Below are 8,302 nucleotides of genomic sequence, written 5' to 3' on the forward strand. Positions count from 1 at the left end.
AATGCGGCCACTCCTGTTAAAAGCCGGATTAAAATGTTGCAGCGCTGCCGGCCACAGTACCGTGATGGTATACAAGCGAAGGAGCCAACGCTCGTCGCTTTTCGTTAGCCCTTTCGCAGGGGGATGAAAGCGGGTATGCGATGTTTGATAAAATGGAATAATTTGCTTGTAGGAGATAGCCGGATTAGGTTCTGATACCTCAGGCGTTGAGTGTCGAGGCGATGCTCGGTGGTTGAGCGCGCAGGTTGAGGCGTCTGCAACCTCGTTTCCCTCTAGTCCAGCATGTGCTGGGGTCCGGATGATGACACGTGTGTTCGGGGTGTCGCGGTACCGCATCTATGTCACATTTTGGCGGCACGTTGAGGTATGCGTCCTTGTGGATTTTGACACGCTTCCCGGGAGTCGGCAGTGATTAGCCGGGAGTATGGTTCTGGAGCGGCGAGTGCTATGACGACCTCCTCCGCGTGTGTAATGTTGGGCGCACGGAAAGTGAGTCCCTGAACGTACGTATTTTGATGGATTACTGCGGCCGCATACCATCCCCCGTGGTGTGGGCCAGCAGCCGTGTAGAAGACTCCAGCCGTGTAGAAGCCGTGTAGAAGACTCCTTAGCGAGAGCCATAGCGGTCGTTAAGGGCCGTCAAGCGCACGGTTCGACAGCCATTTTGAGTCTCCTTCGTCATGTTCTGTGGCAGAGGCTGGAGCTGCACCGCGTGGCGCCAGTCGCCTGGAACCGTCTTCCCTTCCACTGCATGCGCTTTGTAGGCAATGTGCAGGAGGTTTAAGGGGCTTTTGGCGGCTGAGGATTTGTTCAACCGCAGGTAGTGATTGTGGAAGTGCGCCTCGCGTAGCTCCTCAAAGGTGTTGGTCATCGATGAGCCGTTGATTGGACGTCGTGATGGGGACGTCGAGGGTGCGCTCTGCAATTTTGCGGTGGATCGCCTCTAGTGCGTTCTTGTCACATTTCTGCAAGTGGAGATAAAGTGCCGTATTAGTCACAGACGAACTGTGGCCACAAGGCGTTTAGGTAGATCAGACGATAGGAGAATTTCCTAATTCGGTCCGGCAACACTGGTCGCCGGTGTCGTCCGCCATTAGCTTGGCGACGGCTCCCGCTGCTACGCTGCTTTGAAAGCCTCCGCGTTCTCCCTTGCTTTACTGAGCCCATTTGGACAGTGTAACTCTCCTTCGTTAGCTATGTCGTGGACCAGAAGCCTCTCTATTATTCCGAAGAGCCTGACCACCGACAGAATACAAGCTTACAGCGCTTCAAGGAGCCTCGGCAAGCGGAACGATGACCGCAGCCACAAGTTTGTCGCCGAAAGCTACATTCAGTGCGATTCCATCGAAACGTCATCATTCACAACACGGTAACCTGCCACATTGTGCGACTGTGCTTTTATTGTTTTCCAGCGCTCTTTGCTATATAAATGATCATTGTGTTCTCTAAACTGTCATACAAACTCTCATTCTTTATGGGGCTGCACTGGAGAGCAGGCATGGCTAGTTAAACCGAGTGCCTGCTATTTTTTCACTTCGTTCGTGCTGTAAGAATGTTAGTTACTTTGATCGTCTTTTTTTTCTTTTGCAGTGACTGCACGTTCGTGCGTATGCACGCTCGATGCTTTAGAAGCCAGAAGAAGACTGCATCGCATTATCAAGTCAGTGCTGTGATAACGCAAGACGGCTTCATCGAAGGCTGCACATGTGAGTGCGCTGCGCGGGAGAACGGTGCGTGATACCACGCTCTGGCATTGCTGAAGACTATTGTGCTACTAAAGAAGCAAGGATACGAAGAACTGCCGCCTGAGTTGTCTTGCACGGAACTGCCGCAAAAGTGGAGGCGACCGCGTGGAGACAAGATATCGTGGAGCGCAGTAGACGATGTAGATTGGAGATCCGTACGGCCCGATGGTCTGGAGTGTGCCACGGCTTCTCGACTTTACGAAGCGCGCAAAAAACCCAGGCTTGCAGGGGATGTCAAAAAGGCTGCTCTGAAATTCGGACGAGACCTCTCAGCACTGGAACCAACCCCATTTTCAGAGCACTTGCAGGCAATGACAGTGAAAACAGCAAATTCTTCCTATGGAGAAACTTGCGAAGGCAGTATGTGATGGTGCCGGAAGCCATTAGTGCCTCGCCATTTCTCGAGCCATGTTAGTCCAGACATCAAGTTGGGTTCCACAGTGAGAGGCGCCGACTCTGTTCCACCAGAACCAGCTATAATCCGTTCAACATCTGTGTAAGTGGCTTCAGCTCAACACCTGCCACCACCACAGAAAGCCATAATTGAGGTAAATACACATGTCGCATTTGAATAATGTATGGTAAGAAGAATGTGGCTAGTATGTCCAAAAAATGTCCACAGCTGCAGCTTTGAGTTTTATTTTCTTAAGTGCATATAACATACGTGCGTATAACGCAGAATGGTGTATTAATATGTTAAAGTGCTGAATGTAGCTACTTATTCTGCGTAAACATATGTGCACATATATTTCAACCATCATGCACAGCAAATTGTTGTTGCTCTCAAATACAAATCTGCTAGTCGAAGCAGAGCTGCTGCTGGAGTCTACCTGGTTTTACCTAAGCAAGCATATTATTCAGTTTTTTTTTTTTTGCAGTCACTAACTCTCACCATCACCGAGGCTCTTCAACTGGAGAAAAGTACCCGTGGGCAAAATAAGAGTGCTGCATGGAAGGCAGTCCGCCGTCAACGGCTGACCGCATCCAACTTTGGTGCAGTTATGAAGCGGGAGAACTCGACAGCGAAGGGGCTCAAGAACTTGACTGCCGAGAGGGACCTGTCACGAGTTAGTGCAATCCAGTAAGCACCATTTTTACATGTAAAAATAGTCTTGTGCTCAGACTAATGCTTGCATGCACTGCTTTTAAAATGCATCAATCTTTTAGGATGACCTGTTGCAGTGTGTTACATTTTATGACGCCTTTTTTTGGTATGAACACAAGCCGGGACATTGACTCTGTAGTAACGGTTTGGTTTATGGGGTTTAACATCCCAAAGTGACTCAGCCTATGAAGGGGCCTGTAGTAATGCATCACATAATCGCAGGAAGAGGGCAGTAAGGGCTAGTTGATGTGCCATGAAACCTTTAGCAGCGCTGTGAAAAAACACTGGTAGCATAAAAGCATGCAAAAGTAACGAAAAGTTCAGTGCATGAAATAAAACTCTTTATGAATATTTAGTGCTCCCTGCTTTTGTACATTCTTATTCAAACTTGGACATGAAAAAAATATTTCTTCCATCCATGCAGAGGTTATTTCGCCATAAGTGTTCATGCCGTCTTGTAACAAACTCGGTTCATTTTGACAGACACACATTCGAAGGCACTTCGATACAACAGCTTCACTCTGGTGCAACAAAGTTTAATACAATTATAAGATAGCTAATATTGTTCGGCATGGGTTACTTAATGACCATATTTCTGCTTTCACTGGCAGCCTTCTGTGTGAACTGGAGATATTGCTTTTCAGTGCAGTGTGGACGACTATTTTTGGTATCTTCATTTCAGGTACGGCATTTCAAATGAGCAGCAAGCCATACGCCGATATGTGACGACAATGCAGGCACTGCAGCACGATGTGCAGACTTTTTTTTGCGGATTTGCTGTAAGTCCAGCTTGCCCATGGCTGGGAGCCTCACCAGATAGGATAGTCTGGGACCCAGAAGAAGGCAGCCATGGAATTGTTGAGGTCAAATGTCCTTACTCAATGAAGGATATAGATTTCCCGAACCTAGAAGGGTCATGGCTTGTGAAGGACGTGACCGGAGTCATCAGGCTTCATCGCCAAGATTTTCAATACTATCAAGTTTTTGGCCAAATGGCACTAACTGGCCTCACATGGGCAGACTTTGTTGTCTATTCACCACATTTCATTGTCATCGAAAGGATAACGTTCGATAAAACTGCTTGGCAGCTATGTAAAAACAAGCTAGACAAATTCTACTTTGACACACTTCTCCCATTTCTGGCAGAGCAATAAACTACAGGTCATCAAAGGCCGTGGAAAATGATAACACAACTGCTTCACTGTCTATTACATTTCGACATGAAACATATACAAATGATATTAATGTCTTTTATTCTTAGTCTTAGTCGTTATGGGACGTTAAACTCCATAAACCAACCAACCTTTTATTCAGACAGCGAGGTCTTGGATGCAAGGGCAGATGTGCTGTGCCCGATGGAGTCCAGGCATTCTATACATTGAATAGAGCATGCAGCATAATAAAACATCGTACAGTAACATCCCTTATACATTTGCAAAGAAGGGAAGAAAATGCATACATCTACAGCGATGAAAATACTACCAAATAGTGCGCATGCATTATTCAGTATCGTTGCACCCTATAAGCGGGCTCTGGAGATTAGTCAGAAATGCACAAACAGCCCACATTTCATTGACGACAGGCGCTATACTCAGTGGAACCGGCCTGTCGAAGATGTGGAATGCTTTGATGCGCTGAATACGCCTCTCAACATGAATCCTTAATTTTGCTATTTCTTGTGTTCCGGTTACTTCTGCTGTGAAAAAGTCTCTCCGTAAAAATGGAGGATTATTCAGTGCGACACCAATCTTACTAAGGAGGTCATCTATATTAAATCCCTTGTCAGCCATGACTGTGTCTCCAGGCTGAAACCCGAGCTTCAGAAATCCACATTTCTGCACCAAGTCCTTGTCAGAAATCGACCCGGGAAATAGTTTCGACAAGAAAGTGATCGTCCCATCTGGTGCTATAGCTCTGTTGCATCTATGATTTCTCTAGCACTTCAGTACCCCTGTGTGGTAAACACAGCTGGCATTGACTCATTTACTTCTTCTCTAGACATCCAGAGGTTAAGCTGGCCTATCTGCAAGTACATGAAACTAATGCAGGTCGCGCACAACCTAGATACTGTTGCCAGTGAAATCCTAAACCTGTAGGCCAGGTCTTTTTCGAGCAGACCAAGACGAAGCCCCACGAGCACTAAGAACAGCTGCTCCTTGGCAGGCAGCAAATGGGGTCTTCCAGCATTGTTAGTGCCCTCCTTATAGCTCCTTGACCAGGCCTTAACATTTTCGCAGTTCTCCCCTGGATCAAGGAAATCATAAAAGCTTATGAAAGCCTCATATCTTGGAAGGCCCGTGTAGAATGCTATGTATTCAGGGCTGTCTTGAAAACATTCAATGGAAAATTTTCGACTCAGTCGTTTCTCAAGCTGCACATTTTTAGCTTCTACAAGCTCACCTTCACGTTGCACCCTGTAGAAAGAGGCTTTTGCTAAGCTCAGTTCCTCTGCCTGGCCCTTAAGCTTTGCCTCAAGGGTTTCAATATGTGCCATCAGAGCTTCAACTTTTTGCTTGAGGTCCGCCATTTCCCGCGAGCACACACAATCGCACGCAGGGTCGTCACCGATGCTGCTCGATGAGCTGGCCTCGGCAGGAATGCTCCCGTCGCCCATTTCCGCCGCCTCCGGTGGCTCGGTGACAACATCGGTGGGCGGCACAAGGTCGGATGTAGCGGCACTAGCACTTTTGGTGGCAGAGTTTATGCTGCATGAATGCCTGTTTCGAGGTTTTAAGGCGAAAGCCTTTAATGCCTCATACTGTCGTTAGCAGACGCGTCGGCAGGAGTGTCGACAGACGCGTCGGCAGCCGTGTCGACAGACGCGTCGGCAGATTCGTGCGCCTTTCGGCGTCACTGCTTAAAAGGCTCAAGGTTCCAGCATGAATAAAGGCGCATCTAGTGAATGCATGAGCTTCATAAATAAAATAAAACGAGTAAAGCCAAGAAAAGGAAAATAAAAAATAAAAATAAAGTAAACACCAAATAAAAATAAGATGTGAAAATAAAAACAATAAACTTAAGAAATGGAGCAAATATAAATAAAAAACAATATGAAAAATAAAAAGTAAATAAAAACAACAGTGGCCAGGAAACGCTTTCGCCTTACAGCACTTCAGAGCCAAAGTGCCCCCTGAATTTTCTCTTTCAGTCGTCACAATATAATATCAACTTATGCTTAGATGGTAATATTCTTCTCGGCGGAGGCTTCGGCGCAGAGAAGGCAAACACAGTCGGCACAGCATCTTGTCTGAGAAAACGCCGATTCCCCGCTACGTTTCGAAGATAGCAGTCTTCCACGAAATGCCTAGAACACATTTTGGTGAATTTTGTGACCTTGAAAAACTTCCCCTCGTCACGTTTAATGGCAATCAGCCACCTCTTCTTCCAATAAGCGTCCCTTGGGAAGGAATAGAAGGACACCTACAACAAAAGAAGTAGACGCAAGGTCACGCACGAACTAAGTGCATGAAGGAGAAAAGGTTGATAATGAGTGTACTTGCCTTCGAGCCGTTTTCGTCGAGCACTCCTCTTTGCTTGCACAGTGGCACACAGCAGTGAACGGGCATGATGCGGGTAATTCTCAACACAGCGGTTGTGAAACGCGGGGAAAGCGGGCGATTCCGCACGGACGGCGTCGCGTCTGCGTGCGTGCACGGATGCGACCGGAGTGGCTCGCCAAGCTAATGGCGGCAGCTAAGGCTTCGCGTTTCACTCGATAGATGGCGCTGAATTAGGAAACTTTCCTATTTTCCACTGATCGGCAAACCTATATACGCACCCAAGACCAGGAGCATGGACAGTACCCGCTAGGTACCAGAGGAACTCCACAGGGAGCAGTCCTCTCTCCCCTCCTCTTTAATTTCGCCATGGTTCACCTTCCCGCACTGCTTGATGATGTCCAATGCATCAGGTATGCCCTGCATGCCGAATACATCACGCTCTGGGCAACACATGGTTCGTTGCAACAGATCGAGGACAACCAGCAACAAGCGGCGACTATCGTGGACGTACACGCTCTCCGCTGAGGCCTGGAATGCTCCGAGACCAAATCAGACTTCGTGCACCTTAGGCCAAACCCGCAGTGCCTCCCTTGCTAGCGGCCCTATCCCTGAACACGATGAGGTAAGAGTGTAGGGACTCTTTATTCGCCGCATCCTCAAGATCGATACAACCCTGCAGAATCTCCCCAAGATTGGAGATCAGATGGGCCGTATTGTCCGCCGGGTATCTAACAAACGATGGGGGGAGGGGGGGGGGGGGTATGGAGGTTATGATGAAAACACTCCCTGAGGCTGGCGAATGCATTTCTAACCAGTCGGATACGACTAGGGTGGCCGAGCCACGCTTTACACTGCTTTGTAGAGACCACTAGGAAAGAGTGATTTATTGGTTTTGAATTAGTTTTTTGCACAACCTTGCGTATGTCGTCATTCTTCGTGTCACTGCCCACCTGATCAGACGTCTCCATCCTGGCGGCACTCGATACACAGGACGCTGTCGTAAGTACAAAGTGGGAGGCGGGGCATTCTAACGAACTTCGCCGAGCTGAACGGCGTGAATAGGGAGCTCGAGCGTGCTCACCGCGGTGGTTCACTTGTCAAGGCGCTCGTCTACTGAGCCCGGGTACCCTGGTTTGAACCCGATTGCGGCAGCGGCGTTTCGATGGAGTCGAAACGCAAGAGGCACCCGAGTGCTGTACGATGTCAGTGCACGTTAAAGATCCCCAGGTGGTCGAAATTATTCCGGAGTAGTAGTAGTAGGAGTAGCACGTTTATTATGCACAGTAATAAATGTTCAAGGGTCTTGAGAGGTGGTTGGAGTACTTAGTTCAGAACCCCAGCGGCGGTCGCTGCCGCCGGGGCCTGACGATCCAGCTGGCGTCAATCTTGCAGGTCCCAGCTGGACACAGAGCCTCCCACTGTTCCTTTGTACTAATGTTTTGAGGTGACCTCCACCACGGCACATCTTTCTCTCTTCCTTCTTGCTCACCCACCCCGGCGTGGTTCAGGTGTCCACCTAGATATGTGAGACTGATACTGCCATTTACTTTCCTCAAAAAACCAATTATAATTCAGTTCAGCTCGAGCACTATTTTGCACGGAATTCCGCGCTAAGCCATGGTAAACTGTCCGCAGAATTTTTAGACCGCAGCTCTTTGGTGCCGGTTTCACCGCTTCGCGGCGTCGTCATCGCCGTTGCCCGCCACCGTCGCCGTTGTCCGTTGTAACCAGTACTGGAATCCTTAGCCCCGCTTTAAGCTGCGAAACCAATGGAGTGGAAGCTTGGAAAGGAGAACACAAAAATGGGTAAATTTGTATTAAAATATTATGATTAGATTATTAAATTAAATTCATAAATAATAAAGTATTAAATTATGAGGTGTTGTCTTTGGCTCTCACTTAAGCATTACACCCCATGTTAACCATTTGGAAACGGAAATTCTTGCATGCAC

The 8,302-nt window shown here is 48.0% G+C and overlaps 1 pseudogene; it reads left to right on the plus strand.

Moving 5' to 3' along the window:
* Positions 1 to 897: 897 nt before the first annotated feature.
* LOC149347580 (uncharacterized) lies at positions 898 to 6,875 on the plus strand (annotated as a pseudogene).
* The last annotated feature ends 1,427 nt before the right edge of the window (positions 6,876 to 8,302 follow it).

Source organism: Amblyomma mixtum, chromosome 4 (assembly GCF_055824585.1).
Source record: "Amblyomma mixtum isolate Tamu chromosome 4, ASM5582458v1, whole genome shotgun sequence".
Taxonomy (NCBI): Eukaryota; Metazoa; Arthropoda; class Arachnida; order Ixodida; family Ixodidae; genus Amblyomma; species Amblyomma mixtum.